Below are 17,707 nucleotides of genomic sequence, written 5' to 3'. Positions count from 1 at the left end.
TGTTGTAAACCCTTGAGCCCCTCCAAGGCAGACCACGTCTCACGGGTCCTAACACTAATATAAATTCTTAATAACCTGTACATTACCAGGAAGAATGATTTATAATAAATCTGTCAAAATTAGTTTCATAGTTCTAAGTCTGATTGAAGCTCTTATTAACCTGTTTAATACCAGGAAAAGCACTCTGTATTAGATTTGTCGCAATCAAACTGCATGCAAGTTCCCATGAGTGTGGAAGGTGGAATGGAATTTTGACAGATTTATTATAAATCATTCTTCCTGGTAATGTACAGGTTATTAAGAATTTATAAAACATACTGGACACCTAACAAGCTCCTATTAAACCCCCAAAATACCCACAACATATATATAAGCATATGAGTGTCAGAGGAGTGCTACTGAGCATGGCAATATGCATTAAAACCAGAGACATAACATAAAACACAGACAAAGCTCAGTTTTTAGCACATCTAGTGAGACTCATACACGGTACAGTGCCTAAATATATATGGACAAATATCTAATAAGTAAATGGTCTTTTAGTTTGACATTTTTGGCCAAAATTGTTGTAAGCCCCTGAGCCAACGCCAAGGCAGACCACATATCAGGGGTCCCTAACGCTAATATAAATTCTTAATAACCTGTTTAATAACAGGAAGAATGATTTATAGTAAATCTGTCAATATTAGCTGCAAAGTTCTGTCTGACTGAAGCTTTTATTAACCTGTACATTACCAGGAAAAGCACTCTGTATTAGAGATGTCACAGCCAAACTGCAAGCAGGCAAGTTCCCCTGAGTGGAAGATGCTATGGAGTGAGCCCATAACCATTTAAATGTGGGAGGGGGTGAGCTTAAATTAAGTAGGAGGTTGCCAACCTCCAATCAGCCATGACTAGCTGGACAAGAATTGCAAAACATACTGGACACCTAACAAGCTCCTATTAAACCCCCAAAATACCCACAACATATATATAAGCATATGAGTGTCAGAGGAGTGCTACTGAGCATGGCAATATGCATTAAAACCAGAGACATAACATAAAACACAGACAAAGCTCAGTTTTTAGCACATCTAGTGAGACTCATACACGGTACAGTGCCTAAATATATATGGACAAATATCTAATAAGTAAATGGTCTTTTAGTTTGACATTTTTGGCCAAAATTGTTGTAAGCCCCTGAGCCAACGCCAAGGCAGACCACATATCAGGGGTCCCCAACGCTAATATAAATTCTTAATAACCTGTTTAATAACAGGAAGAATGATTTATAGTAAATCTGTCAATATTAGCTGCAAAGTTCTGTCTGACTGAAGCTTTTATTAACCTGTACATTACCAGGAAAAGCACTCTGTATTAGAGATGTCACAGCCAAACTGCAAGCAGGCAAGTTCCCCTGAGTGGAAGATGCTATGGAGTGAGCCCATAACCATTTAAATGTGGGAGGGGGTGAGCTTAAATTAAGTAGGAGGTTGCCAACCTCCAATCAGCCATGACTAGCTGGACAAGAATTGCAAAACATACTGGACACCTAACAAGCTCCTATTAAACCCCCAAAATACCCACAACATATATATAAGCATATGAGTGTCAGAGGAGTGCTACTGAGCATGGCAATATGCATTAAAACCAGAGACATAACATAAAACACAGACAAAGCTCAGTTTTTAGCACATCTAGTGAGACTCATACACGGTACAGTGCCTAAATATATATGGACAAATATCTAATAAGTAAATGGTCTTTTAGTTTGACATTTTTGGCCAAAATTGTTGTAAGCCCCTGAGCCAACGCCAAGGCAGACCACATATCAGGGGTCCCTAGCGCTAATATAAATTCTTAATAACCTGTTTAATAACAGGAAGAATGATTTATAGTAAATCTGTCAATATTAGCTGCAAAGTTCTGTCTGACTGAAGCTTTTATTAACCTGTACATTACCAGGAAAAGCACTCTGTATTAGAGATGTCACAGCCAAACTGCAAGCAGGCAAGTTCCCCTGAGTGGAAGATGCTATGGAGTGAGCCCATAACCATTTAAATGTGGGAGGGGGTGAGCTTAAATTAAGTAGGAGGTTGCCAACCTCCAATCAGCCATGACTAGCTGGACAAGAATTGCTTTACTTATTAGATATTTGTCCATATATATTTAGGCACTGTACCGTGTATGAGTCTCACTAGATGTGCTAAAAACTGAGCTTTGTCTGTGTTTTATGTTATGTCTCTGGTTTTAAAAAATATTAAGAATTTATATTAGTGTTAGGACCCTTGAGACGTGGTCTGCCTTGGAGGAGCTCAAGGGCTTACAACACTTTGGCCAAAAAGTTAAACTAAAAGACCATTTTATTCAAAATATATATCTATATATTTATATATATATTTATGCACTGTACCGTGTATTTGTGTCAATGGATGTAGCACTGAGCTCTGTCTGTGTTTCATGTTCTGTCTCTGGTTTTAAATATATATTGACATACTCAGTAGCACTCCTCTTTGACACTTATGCGCATTTATATATATATATATATATATGTTGTGGTTATTTTGGGGGTTCAATATGAGCTTATAGGGGTCCTGTATGTTTTGTAAATCTTGTTTGGCTGGTCCTGGCTGATTTGGAGGGTGGCTCCTCATTCCCTAGTTTGAAGCTCACCCCTCCCACTTTTAAATGGTTAAAGCTTACTCCATTCCACCTGCCACACTCATGGGAAATTGCGTGCAGTTTGATTGTGAGAAATCTAATACAGAGGGCTTTTCCTGGTATTTTACAGGTTAATAAGAGCTTCAATCAGACTTAGAACTATGCAACTAATTTTGACAGATTTATTATAAATCATTCTTCCTGGTAATGTACAGGTTATTAAGAATTTATATTAGTGTTAGGACCCTTGAGACGTAGTCTGCCTTGGAGGGGCTCAAGGGCTTACAACACTTTGGCCAAAGAGTTAAACTAAAAGACCATTTTATTCAAAAAATATATATATATATATATATATATATATATTTACATTTTTTATATTTTACACACACTCACCATCAATACTTATGACCACCATCTGAGTTCCTATATATATTTTATAATAATACATTTTTACAATTGTTTTATACGGGTCATCTGTGCTAACATTTGTTGTGGTTTGTTTGTTGTCAGGAGTCTACTGTAGGGCTAGTATACACCCAGGCGCTGTTGAATCTTTCAATTAATATAAGTATATATATATATATATATATTTAGGCACTGTATCCTGTATTTGTGTCAATGGATGTAGCACCGAGCTCTGTCTGTGTTTCATGTTCTGTCTCTGGTTTTAAATATATATTGCCATGCTCAGTAGCACTCCTCTTTGACACTTCTGCGCATATATATGTTGTGGTTATTTTAGGTGTTCAATATGAGCTTATAGGGGTCCTGTATGTTTTAATTAGACTTTATGAATGTGACTATATTTATAGCTGCCTAATGAGAAGCAACATAGCAAAATAAAGTCTTCCTTCCACAAGGCTAATTCTATATGTGCAGAAGCGGCTGCTTGAGCCGTTTTCAGATAAAATTCCCCACTGACCTTCATGGCTTCTATTGACTTCCATGATGACGCACGGCAATATAGAATCAGGCCCTTTATGTGTATTTTTTTAAAGAATAAAAAAGGCATATCATATACTGGCTTATAGTTACATTTTATGTAGTATATAAACCTAGTGAATTCAATTGTGTAAGTGGTGTCTAAATAGCATTTATTTGGGCAGGAGCTTTATTTCTGAGAACAAAGTACACTCATGATAGCACAGTGAGCAGATACTGTAAGATTATAAAACTGGTAAGTGGATAACATAACCATATCATAACATACCTGTATAAAGATTATAGGCAAGTTATAAATAGTAAAAAAAAAAAAAGTAACAGTAAGAACAAAGTATATTATATTTGCAGAGTTTGCATATTAAATGCTTCCAGTTGGTATTTACATGTTGTCCAGTCTGTCCATTACATAGAGCACAATGTTCCCAATAGGACTGAACAATATAGTAAATAATGTATGGGCCGTTAGTCATGAACTGTGCTGCTTTAAATCCTTTAGATACCAGTGTAGGTATTTTAAAAGAGAAGACAGTGTAGTGAACCATGTTGGTATCACAAGCCCAAAAGAGGAAACTCCAACCCCGAATGATCTTCACAATTAGTTACTCACCCTCACAAATCCATTTTCAAATCTCACTAAGGAGATAGTGAAGTCATACAGCTGTACTTTGACAAAGCTGACATAAGCAACACGGGTGTTGCCACGATTCTCATTCTTGGCCTCCACACTGAAAACAGGGAGGGTGCTGTCAGTACCACATGTCTTGGCAACAGTGTAGGTACAGGTGCCTTGGAAGTCATAGTTGCGACCATCGAAGGTGCCGTAGTGAGGGTCCCCAACTGTCCAGCAAATAGATTCAGACTCGGGTACACAAGTGGGTTTCCCATTTGTGATCTTGCACTTCTCCTTCGATCTGCATTTTACAGCACTGCAGGACGGACCTGAATTAGCTAAGCAGAGGAGATACAGGTCAGCAGCAAATCGCAATAAAGATCTTTGATTTATCCCCACTCCCAGCAAAAGAGATACAGAGACAAAGGAGCCCACTGATAACTGACAGAGTAATGCAGACCTAGAATGGATCCACAAATTCCGACTGCAGGACGCAGAAATGTCTACAATTATTTATTTACATCTTGCAATTAATCGTAAATTCACTAATGAATTCGTTTGTAACTTATACTGTGAGAAAATGCTAGCAATGATCTGATTAGTTAGCTATTTATTTAGTATGTGTTAACATGTAAGCTACTATACTCTTTTCAAAATTACACAAACTATGTTGTCACTACTGTATATTAACATGGACAAAAGAAACAAGACTACATTCTGTTTATAAAACTACAGTACAGTAGTGTGATGAGGAAAAGTAATGGTTAAGTATAGCTGCTGTTTGTTTCTACCCATTCTTAAAAATGCAATCACATCCAAATACATCTGTGAGTCAAAAAAATCTTCATTTTTTTCATGTGTGATATACATAATCCAAATTACTATAGTAGTGAACATTTAATAACATTCTCCTTTCCACACAGAAATACATTAACTGTCGAACTTACTGTTGATGCACATAGCTGGGGACCCATAGCTGTTCAATTTGGTAAGTCCATAAGACAGCAGCAAGAAGGGTGAAGCTGGATTTGTCATAATATGGATACTGAATTCTTTTCCTGTGCCGTGATTTGTCCAGGAGTAATCTGTACCAGGGATAGCTTTCCACTGCAGGTCTGGAAGAGTACGTGAGTCGTAGGTCACTTTAGAAGTGTCTGAAGTTTTTGTTACCAGGATACCGTAGTTATCAAAATCTTGTTGACCATATATGTAGTAGGCTGAACAATAACTGCTAATTGGAGGAATGGTCATCAAAAAAGGGTCATATTGGATTCCCATTCTATCTTCCCAACCGGTGCAGTAGAAGATAACTTGGATTCCAGCGCTAGCTGTGATATAAATTGGAGTTTTGACTTGGACTTGCAACTGAATTACTTGTCCTGCAACTAAGTTATTGGATTCTTTTTTTGAGCTGTACTGGTATTCAATCTTTGTGTTCTGGGATGCCACCACAAAGACAATGTCAAAATTGGTCTGGAATATAATGGGTGGTACAAAGTAAGTGGTGTCCCAGCTGGAAACTGGAATGAGCTGTTCATAGACATGGGTGCATTTTTGTGCATTCTTCCATGTGCATGTGTGGCCACTCAAAACAGCCACAGGTTTCTGGGATACCACTCTGCTTCCAGAGAGATCATCACTGCTCAGGAGTTGAATGGCACTGTAGGCTTCCAGCAGGACAGTGAGCTTGCTTCCAGCTGGATATAGCTTCTCTTGGAAGGTTACTGCTCCCTTGAGGTAGATGTCAACATTGGTTGGTCCTCCGTTACTCACCACTGAGAACTCCTTGAAGCCATCAACAGGACCATCCAAAGGAGTCACTACATAGTAATCTGTGCCCAGGTCTTGCACTGGATACACTATGCTAGTATCAGCACTGTGCAGCTTTGAATTCATGGAAAGGACTGAGATGTCCTTATCAGACTGGATCATGACTACATTGCCAGACATGGAGGTTCCTGGTAACTCTGCGCTTGGAGGAATCTGAATTGAGAGTGCCTGGCGTTCGTTCAAAGACAAGACCTTCTTGAAGCTGGATTTGTTCACCGTTACAGTTACAGAAGTAGGGGAGGAAAAACTGGACATAATTAACTGGAGGTTTGCATTGCTGTTATTTCGCTGATAGTTCTGCATAAAGACGGTAACAAACTCCTTTCCCAGTGGACCTGCTGAGCAGATTCCTGAAATGAGAGCCCAAGACAAGACAGGTTATTTATAATTGTATCAGTTAAAAATGTCCCCTGTTGTTCCTTGAGGCTAGACAAACATGGAGGCTTATTGCATCGACAAATGAAAAGTAGACAGAACTATTTTATACATAGGTGTCTATGCACTAAGCTCCGATAAATCACTTATCGCTACCTTATCACTAAAAAAGCCTACTGCTATTCAGTAAGCTATGTTAAGTCAAAGCTCTTTGGCAATTTTTTTTGTCAGAAAAATAAATCACCAATTGCGCGGCATTAAGCCACTTATCACCACTTATCGTCAGCTTTTCAAACTCGTGGTATTCTAGTAGCCCCGATTAGCTTATTGAGGCTTATCACAACTCTAGAATTGAGATTTCCTCTCAAAATCGTGTCTCAAGAAAAAGTTGGCAAGAGGGTAGTGAGAAACTGCAGAGAAGCATCGAGACGGGACTTAGAAAAATAAATGCAGTTTTTACAGATATATTTTAAGCCTGGGAGTCTTTGGAGCTGACACGTATTGCTTTGTAGTTGTGATGCCGTGGTTTTGAAAAGTATGATTTTGAATAAATATAAGCGTTGACCTTGTTGTGTCACCTCTTAGTATATGAAGGGGATAAAGTATCACTTGTTGATGTAATATTTCTATAGGGGCTACATTAATATTTTCTTTCAGAAGGCTCGTTGGATATTTCTATCGGAACGTCTTAAAGGTGCAGTTTAAACAATATCATACGTGTGTATAAAAGAAAAAAATATTTATGTGCTATGTCAAAATACTTACACATGTAAAATTAAAACATACCATACATTTTTCAATAACATTTTGAATGTTTAAAACGTAGAAAGCATTAGCAAAGTGACAGCCCCTTCCTCTTGTGATTGTCTCTGCCTCTCTCTAGCAATGCACAAAATGTATCTAGTAATTGTCCAGTCCTATAATATTATAGCCAACATTTACCACAATGCTGTGCAATAAATGAATTAAATAACACGACCAAGCGATCGATTACAGGACAACTGATCGATCTGCAATGTAGCTAATCATTTGTCAGTTTGCATATTGTATTGATACACATATTTAATGTGAGAAACGACATACAATTATGTGAAATCAGCACTTAGAACTGAACCTTTAACATATTGTGGCAGGACGACCTCGCGGCAGCGGCAGTAAGACGCTAAGACACGGTGTGAAACTTAACTAAAGTGGTTTTATTATCCACCAGGCAAATGAACATCAGGGTACTGTCGCTTTAAGACAATCAAATAATAAAATTAACACCTCTTCCCGTCAGGGAATCTAACTAAACTGCTTCAATTTCAGCCCTTTCTACCGGGCAGCCAGCTAATCTGGTTATACGCCCCAAAACAAGTGCTCCACATACAAATTACAATAAGAATATGTCTTATCTGAATTGCAGCAGCAAACAGTCTTTTAACATTACAGTCTTAACAGTCTTATTTATGGCTTATCTGTTTTGTAGGGGATTCCTATCCCAGGGTCTCTGTGTCGCTCTTTCAGTCCTTCAGGAATGCCGGTTCCGGGGAGCAGGCTGTGTCTGGCTCGTAGCAGTCTTTTATCCTGGGATTGGGGTCCCAGCTGGTCCCAGCCGTAGAGCTCCTCACAGGGCTGGGGGACCAGAGCAACAGCCAGGGTTCTTCCTAACCTGGAGAAGTTTCTTTACCTTACTGGGGAAAAACTAACTCACTTGTGCAGGTTACTTCCTGCCTTTTTAAACCGCAGTCTCTCAGGAGTCCTTCCTGCTTAATTAGCTGCTGGTGCATGTGGTTCTCTAGCAGGAGGTTACTAGCTTGAATGCTCCTCCCTCCACCATACTGTGTTTGTGACTCTGTCACATATCCCCCTCCCCAACGTAACATTGTCCTGTGGAGCGGCCCGTGCACCATTCCCGTGCACCAGCATCTTTGTCATAAACGTACGACGTCACCCCCGTTTTTTTTTTCTTGACTTCCAATTCAGGCATTTTTCCTTTGGGGCAATTCCCAGGCCTTCTGGGCCTGACGACTGTTATTTAGATACATCTTCTTTCCCTTGCTTAGCATTGAGTACTTCCACGTGTCACGTGATCTCCTCGTCCATGTCACTCGCATGACGATTTATGTGTGGCTCAGCATCATTTAGCTTCAGTACTTTAATTTTGGTGGAGTTCTCATGAACTCCAAGTGCACCGCCTGGCACTTCTCTTTCACAGTCGACAGACTTGTCTTCATCTCTTGCGGAGTGATCATCAACTTCAAATGCACTCCATAGCACTTCTCTTTCACAGTCAACGAACTTGTCTTCAACTCTTGCAGAGTTCTCATCAACTGCAAGTGCACCTCTTTTCCACAGTCGCCAGACTTGAAGATTTGGGCCTTTCTTTCTTGACTCATTAACTTACTCCGACGGGAGTATCACTGGACCTCCAGTGACGCTTTTCCCCACGTACGAACGGGGACACCTTTACGCCCTATTCTTATTAGTGACGCCATCTTTATAGAAAATTGTCCTACTGCAACAGCATTGCAACAACTTATAGGCACGCGTAGCTTGCTTGGTTAGGAGGTAGGATTGATATCCGGGCTGAACCACTCTAGCAGCTTGTCTCACGTCCCGGTAGCATCTTTGTAGCTGGTACTTCCTAACCTTTGACTGTAGCAGAATCACACATTCCTTGAAGTATTGATACTTCTTTCTTTGCTGCCTCATTCGCCAGAATGACTGAATGACCTGGGCTGCGTTATTCTGGTAAAACAGCAGACGAGCTTTACTCCCTCTGTAGGCGGACTGTATGGTGACAGTCGCAGAGCGTTTATGCAAATAGCTTTCTCTCGCCATCCTTCCTTGGATAAACGCTCTGTAGTGTTTCTGAAGTGTCCTAATGCTTTACTCTTTTTCCAGCAGGTCCAATTCATCAACGAGAGACCTCTGTTTCTTGAGTGCATGATGCAATTCTCCCCTCATACTTTGGAGCACTGCTGACTTCAACGTTAGGGTCACCGCTGCTTGCGTTTTCCATGCCTCTTTCTCACGGGCGTACTTACTCAGGGGGAGGGGACAACCTCTCTGCTTCTCCAGCTCTTGCTCCATTTTCTGGATCTTTTCCCGCTCCCTCTCATACAGAGTCACCTGGCATCTAAGCTCCACCTTCCAGCGATGTTCTGGTGATGCTCAGCATGGCCTCCAGCTCTTCATTTTGCTCTGTGGGGACATACTGGGTACCCAACCGTTCCTGTAGTGCTTGTACTTGGTTAGCAGCCTGGACACTTGCTTCCTGTAAAACTTTCTGCTTCTACTTGGCATCTTGCAGACTTTCATGCAGCACTTGCAGCTGGCTCTGCCGTAGGTGCGTTGCTTGTGTGTGCCACTCCCGGGAGACACGTTCTTCTTGCAGCTCCCTCTCTGCATTCTTTACTGCTTCCCACACTTCTAACTTTCCGTGGATCAATTGGTTCTTCACTTTTCTACTTGGTGAAGCTTTTAATCTCCTTCACTGACCTGGTCAGTCAAGTCTGAATTTTTCTGTCTCAGATTTGTATTTGCCCTTTTTAGAGTCTCTAAGTGAATCAGGATCTCTTCCTCAGCATCCTTCAATTCACAGACCTCTGTGCAGATAGCGTGGACCTCATGGCGTGCGTTTTTCAGCTCTATGTTGAGGAGGTGTATCTCTTTCTGTGACATCTCATAGTACAGTTTCCAGTCGGTACTCATTTTCTCTTATTCGCTCAGCTCTCTGTATCTGGTGGTAGCGGTAACCTTTGTCATCCCTAGTCTAGTCGTCATTCCTGGGATGATGGCGCCAGGCGCTCTGGGCTGTAGCTCATCTCGGTCTGGTGTAGGGACATCACCATTTGTTGCAACGGTTTAATTTGGAGACTTTGGGGGGACACACTTCTCCCAGGTGACCTGGTTCCTGACAGGCCCAACATACTGAATCCTTTAGAAAGTCACCTGATTTCCTTCTAGCCGACACATCTCCAAATTCCTGGTCACCGACTCCAAGGTTATGAGGTCCTGCACTTTGGACGATTGTCACTTCTGCAGCTTTCATCTGCGGGTGCGGCTCTCTTCCTGGGGCCACGTATGAGTCGTCATCGTCATCATTATCGTATGGCCTGAAGGGACACTGTTTTGTATGATTATGTACATTGCAAAACTGGCATTTGACGGCGGCCATTTTAAAACCCTGTTTTTTTTTCACACCTGACGGGGCAGACTTTACACAACACACGTGAGTTGTACTTGCTTTACAATGTTTGAACATTCTTGGTTCTTCTTAGGGCAACACCTTTGCAAAAATCCATTTTCACTTTCTTTCATACCCGACAGGGCGAACTTGACACTCTGCACATTGCTTAGGGTGTTAGCTTTACACAGCACAGCAATCCTTTCATACCCGACGGGGCAAACTTTACACACAGCACTTGCTAGCTGCAAATTCACATGCTTCAGCAAAATAAAAATGTTGGTTTTCTGCTTGGGTTCATTACCTTAACACATCTTCACCTACTGACCCCCCAGAGGCATAGCATCCCACTGCTACCACCACCTGTGGCAGGACGACCATGCGGCAGGGTCAGTAAGACGCTAAGACATGGTGTTAAACTTAACTATAGTGGTTTTATTATCCACCAGGCAAATGACCATCAGGGTACTGTCGCTTTAAGAAAACCAAATAATAAAATAAACACCTCCTCCCGTTAGGGAATCTAACTAAACTTCTTTAGCTTCAGCCCTTTCTACCGGGCAGCCAGCTAATCTGGTTATCCGCCCCAAAACAAGTGCGCCACATACAAAGTACAATAAGAAAGTTTCTTATCTGAATTGCAACAGATCTCTGTGTCGCTCCGTCAGTCCTTCAGGAATGCCGGTTCCAGGGAGCAGGCTGTGTCCAGCTCGTAGCAGTCTTTTATCCTGGGATTGGGTCCCAGCTGGTCCCAGCAGCAGAGCTCCTCACAGGGCTGGAGGACCAGAGCAACAGCCAGGGTTCGTCCTAGCTGGGCGAAGTTTCTCTACCTTCCTGGGGAAAAACTAATTCACTTGTGCAGGTTTATTCTTGTCTTTTTAAACCTCAATCTCTCAGGAGTCCTTCCTGCTTAATTAGCAGTAGTTCTCTTAATTAGAGTAGTTCTCTAGCAGGAGGTTACTAGCTTGTATGCTGGAAACACACATAAACTCATCCCTCCAGCATATTGTGTTAGTATGACGGTCACAATAAAAATATAATTATTCTGACAGTGGTGACATATGGTCACATTGGTTACATAGGATTAAACCTTGAACAATCATGGGTAACCTATTCAGTACATGTTTAATTCTGTCATCGAGCAACAATGTTTTTCAATCTATGGTCTTTAGCCCGTTCAATCAATCCATCAATATGTTTGTAGGTGTTACTGTTGTGGTAAAATGGTGGTGTGCTCACCGAGCTGGTAAGTGGGACAGCTGGTGACTGGCATGGTGTTTTGATGTACGTTTCCATTGTTACTAGTTGGCAGGGACCAGGGCTTCTGAGAATGTAATCTCAGTGTCAACATGCTGTAATAAGAATATATTGCTGTAGCCTTTTGTCACCCAAAAAGATGATATGCTCTGTGTGTTTATTTATGGGTGTGGGGTTTTTAAAAAATGAAGGGAGGAGCAACATAATCAACACTGCACAAGTCAAGCAGAGGGGGCAAAACGGCTAAAAGAAGTACGTGTGGTGGAGTCAGAACTCGAAATGCAGATCACAATAAAAGTGCAATATCAGAAGTGCTCGTGCCAGGACTGGAATATCACAGACACATTGCAAGACAGACAATCACTGGAACGGGCCAAAGGCACCTTACGACTTTGCAATGCTTAATAGATATGGGTAACACTGGGGGGCCATGGGGGTTATTTACTAAAGACTCCCAGCTTCAAAAGTAGGTCGAAAACCAGTGCAAAAAACAGAGCCATATTAAAAGAAAAGGAATCCCATTGAATGCAATGAGAGCTTTTGCTTTGATATATTTGATAAAGACTTGGTCCCCGTTTTGCAGCCGGGAGACTTTAGTAAATAACGCCCATGGCCTATAGTGCCAGAGCTGCCTGAGAGCAGCAGTGATACAGAGCTAAATACAGGGGGTAAATTGTACAGGGGGTACAATTCTCCTTACCACAAAGCTGAGACAGTATGGGTGTAAGAAAAGCCTGCCATATTTGTCAAAGAAAAAACAATCCCCCTTGATTTCCTCGGGGATGTTTTTCTGCGGTGTTATCGCCCCTGTGATAATACTGACACTGGGAGACTTTGTGCGGCTTCCTGTGGGAATTATTTACTAAAGTCACACGATTTCAAAACTGGGGCAAACCCAGTGAAAAAGAATGCATCAGATTTATCTCATTGCTTTATAAGGAATTCCTGTCCTTTGATAATTATGGGGGGCTGTTGTTTTGCACTGGTTTTGCCCCAGTTTTGCAGCCTGGAAACTTTAATAAATACGCTAGTATGTGTCAATGCAAACTGGGGCTATCTGGGGGCAAAATATTGCACAATAATAATAAAAGTCTAATTGAAAAAAATTTAATTTTTTTTTTTTTAAATAAAATCTGGTACTGTTTGTTGCCCTTGATGTGCAGCTGGGAGACTGTGACAAATGATCCACATAGAATAATACTACAGTTAGGGTAAAATATATTTGTAACTAATTCCCTCTGCTTGCATTAGCAAGCGATTTGATGGGAAGTCAGATGGAGAAATATGAGCAATGTCATGACATGTTTTAATGCAAATGCTTCAATTATTGGGTCTGTGGTTTTCAAGTTTAGAGATGTGCAAACTTTGCTAACTTCCCCCTTTTAGGTTGAGCGAAAAAGTTTGCTTTCATCCAAAAGTTAGCAACATGTTCACCTAACACTAAAGGTCTCCGGGTATTGTATTGTCTGTCTTTATTTATATAGCGCCATTAGTGTACATAGCACTTCACAGTAGTAATACACGTGACAATCATATAAATAACAAATAAAACAAATAACAGGTCATGGGAATAAATGCTTCAGACATAAAAGTAACATTTAGGAAGAGGAGTCCCTGCTCGGAGGAGTTTACAATCTAATTGGTAGGTAGGGAGAACGTACAGAGGAAGTGGGAGGGCATTTGGCTAAGTGCGTCTGCAAGGGGCCAAGCTTTATGTATCATGTGTATAGTATTAGCCACGGTGCTACTCATATGCTTCTTTAAGCAAGTGTGTCTTAAGGTGGGTCTTAAAGGTGGATAGAGAGGGTGCTTGTTGGGTATTGAGGTGAAGGGCATTCCAGAGGTGTGGGGCAGTCAGGGAGAAAGATTTAAGGCGGGAGAGGGCTTTAGACACAAAGGGGGTAGAGAGAAGACATCCTTGCGCATAACACAAGAGTCGGGATGGTGTATAGCGAGAAATTAGGGCTGAGATGTAAGGAGGGCTAGAAGAGTGTAAAGCTTTAAAAGTGAGGAGGAGAATTGAGTGCGAGATGCGGGATTTGATCGGAAGCCAGGAGAGTGATTTCAGCAGGGGAGACGCTGAGACAGATTTCGGAAAGCGTAGAGTGTTTCTGGCAGCAGCGTTTAGGATAGATTGTAGGGGAGACAGGTGAGAGGCAGGAAAGCTGGATAGTAGGAGGTTACAGTAATCGAGACAGGAGAGAATGAGGGCCTGAGTCAGAGTTTTAGCAGTGGAGCAACAGAGGAAAGGGCGTATCTTTGTTATATTGCGGAGGAAAAAGCAACAGGTTTTAGAAACGTTTTGAATGTGAGAGGAGAATGTGAGAGAGGAGTCGAGTGCGACCCCTAGGCATCATGCTTGGGCTACTGGGTGAATGATCATACTTCCAACAGTAATGTGGAAGGAAGTAATAGGGCCAGATTTGGGAGGAGATTTGAGGAGCACTGTTTTTGCCATGTTAGGTTTAAGTCGGTGGATGGCCATCCAGGATATCGCAGAGATACATTAAAAAAATTTGGTCTGTATAGCAGGTGTAAGGACGGGGGTTGAAAAGTAAAGTTGTGTGTCATCAGCATAGAGGGGTTATTTAAACCTAAGAGATGTGATTAGGTCACCTAGAGAAAGTGTGTGCAGAGAAGAGGTCCAGGACAGAGCCCTGGGGTACCCCCACAGAGAGATCGATAGAATATTAGGTGTTAGCAGAAGAGACACTGAAAGTACAATGGGAGAGGAGATCCAGGATAGAGCTTTGTTACGAATACCAAGAGTATGGAGAATGTGAAGGAGAATAGGATGGTCTATGGTCTCTAATGCTGCAGAGAGGTCGAGTAATATGAGCAGTGTAATGACCTCTGTCTTTGGCAGCATGGAGGTCAATAATTATTTGAGTGAGAGCTGTTTCAGTGGCGTGAGCAGTGCGGAAGCCAGATTGTAGAGGGTCTAGGAGAGAATGGATGTTGAGAAAGTGGAGCAAGCGAGATAATACAAGATGTTCAAGGAGTTTTGAGGCAAAAGGTAGGAGGGAGACAGGTTGATAGTTCGAAAGACAGGTAGGGTCAAGCGTTCTGTTCATGAGTAATGGCATAACTGTAGCATGCTTGAAGGAAGATGGAAAGGTACCAGAGTAGAGGGACGAGTTAAAAATGTGTGTGAGTGTAGGTATTATAGTAGGAGCAAGAGGTTTTAGGAGATGGAAGGGAATGGGGTCAATAGGGCAAGTGGTGGAGGGACAAGAGGAGATCAACAGTGACACATCCAACTCTGATGAAGTGTTGATCATTGGGAAGCGCAAACATGTGAAAATAGAAAAAATATTCTGATGGTGCAATATTGTTGGAATAAAAAGTGGAGATGTTTTCTTAAAGTCTATAAGTAGAATACTCACAAATGTGAGGTGGAATAAGTACACTGGCGACACACTTTATTCGAGCTCGGCTAGTCCCACGAATTCGGGTATACCCGGGTGTATTGAGGTTTGTGACTGTTTTCTGCCCGAGTGCATTGAGGTATTTTCCAGGCAGGGATTGAAGCATTTTATTCCCGCTGGCTGCAATACTGCACAGTATATATATATATACTGCATTACAATTCATGAATTTATGCCATCTGGTAGACACGCGAAGCATTGCAGCCTATTAAATCCTAATCATTATCATTTAACAGATCAGCCGCCCGTCAGCCAGGCATGAACCCAGGCTGGGAAGGCAAACACAACGGGGCTTGTCAGAGGTGAGGAGCGGCGCATTCCAGGTATCTGCCAGGTACATACTGGGTATTTGCTCGAATAAAGTGTGTCGGTGCAGTACACGTAATGGTATCTGTCAGTGATATTCTGCCAGTTGCGGTGAGGGTAGATGTTGACCTCAATATAAGTATGCACTCGGGTACCTTAAGTAACCAAAAGAAAACCTGACATAGTGCAGACTGTATACAAAAATGTATGTGGAGTAAGTAAAATACAATGCACTCACATGATAAAAGATAATAACAAGCATTTAGATCTCACAACTGGATCTCGGCTGCAGGATTAGTAGACTCTCTGCTTCCCCTGTGATCTGCCTGTCAGTGTGGCGTGCGTCTCACGGATGCGTTTCAGCGATACCGGAAGTGACGTCAGCAGGATCCAAGGTTCCGCTCAGCTGTGAGATTCGTTTGTCAGAGTCTACGCGTTTCACCTTCCTTGGTTTTATCAGGAGTGTCGATGACTGGATACTGAGGACTTAATATATTCTAAACTTTGAACCCATAGGTTAATAGCTAATTGGGTGATTCAATGAGTGAGATTGCTAAAAGTAGCCAATGGCATAATGTATTATTTCCATATCACACATATATGGAGTTCAAATGGGAACAATGAGATAATTTATTAGAACATATTACAGTAATAGAAAATTAAAAAACATATAATAAAAAATATATAATAAAAACAATATTAAAACAATATTAAGTACACAAAATGTATACTTATAATACACATAACATAGCGATCTAGTAGAGAACTAATTTATATATATGAACTGTAGATGGATCTAAGAAAAGAACAAAAGACTGTAGTTAGGTCACACAATACAAGAAATGCATTACAGGAATGGTTTAATATCAAATTCTAAATTTAGACCTGAGGGGGATGGCGTTTGAAGTTCGAACATCCAATAGAATTCCCTCTTTATAAGAGCGGCATTTCTATTTCCCCCTCTCCAGTGGGGCATAACTTGTTCTATTGCTTTGAATGTGAGACCTTTGGGATTGGCATTGTGAAATAATAAAAAATGATTAGATACACTATGAGTGGTTAATTTCTTTTTAATGTTACCAAGGTGTTCTAATATACGGGTTCTGAGGGGGCGTATAGTTTTGCCTATGTATTGTAAACCGCAGTTACACTCTAAGAGGTAAACTACGAAATTAGATCTACAATTTAAATGCTGTTTGATTTTATAGGATTTTTGTGTAGTGGTAGACTTGAAACTATTACCTATTTACGCCCCCTCAGAACCCATATATTAGAACACCTAGGTAACATTAAAAAGAAATTAACCACTCATAGTGTATCTAATCATTTTTTATTATTTCACAATGCCAATCCCAAAGGTCTCACATTCAAAGCAATAGAACAAGTTATGCCCCACTGGAGAGGGGGAAATAGAAATGCCGCTCTTATAAAGAGGGAATTCTATTGGATGTTCGAACTTCAAACGACATCCCCCTTAGGTCTAAATTTAGAATTTGATATTAAACCATTCCTGTAATGCATTTCTTGTATTGTGTGACCTAACTACAGTCTTTTGTTCTTTTCTTAGATCCATCTACAATTCATTTATATAAATTAGTTCTCTACTAGATCGCTATGTTATGTGTATTATAAGTATACATTTTGTGTACTTAATATTGTTTTAATATTGTTTTTATTATATATATTTTATTATATGTTTTTTAATTTTCTATTACTGTAATACTGTATGTTCTAATAAATTATCTCATTGTTCCCATTTGAACTCCATATACAGTATGTGTGATATGGAGATAATACATATTGCCATTGGCTACTTTTAGCAATCTCACTCATTGAATCACCCAATTAGCTATTAACCTATGGATTCAAAGTTTAGAGTATATTAAGTCCTCAGTATCCAGTCATCGACACTCCCGATGAAACAAAGGAAGGTGAAACGCGTAGAGTGACGCTGACAAACAAATCTCACAACTGACCAGAACCTTGGATCCTGCTGACGTCACTTCCGGTATCGCTGAAACGCATCCGTGAGACGCACGCCACACAGACAGGCAGATCACAGGGGAAGCAGAGAGTCTACTAATCCTACAGCCGAGATCCAGTTGTGAGATCTAAATGCTTGTTATTATCTTTTATCATGTGAGTGCA

This window comes from Ascaphus truei, chromosome 6 (assembly GCF_040206685.1).
Source record: "Ascaphus truei isolate aAscTru1 chromosome 6, aAscTru1.hap1, whole genome shotgun sequence".
NCBI lineage: Eukaryota > Metazoa > Chordata > Amphibia > Anura > Ascaphidae > Ascaphus > Ascaphus truei.
The sequence above is the reverse complement of the archived record's forward strand: the minus strand, read 5'-3'. Positions refer to the sequence as shown.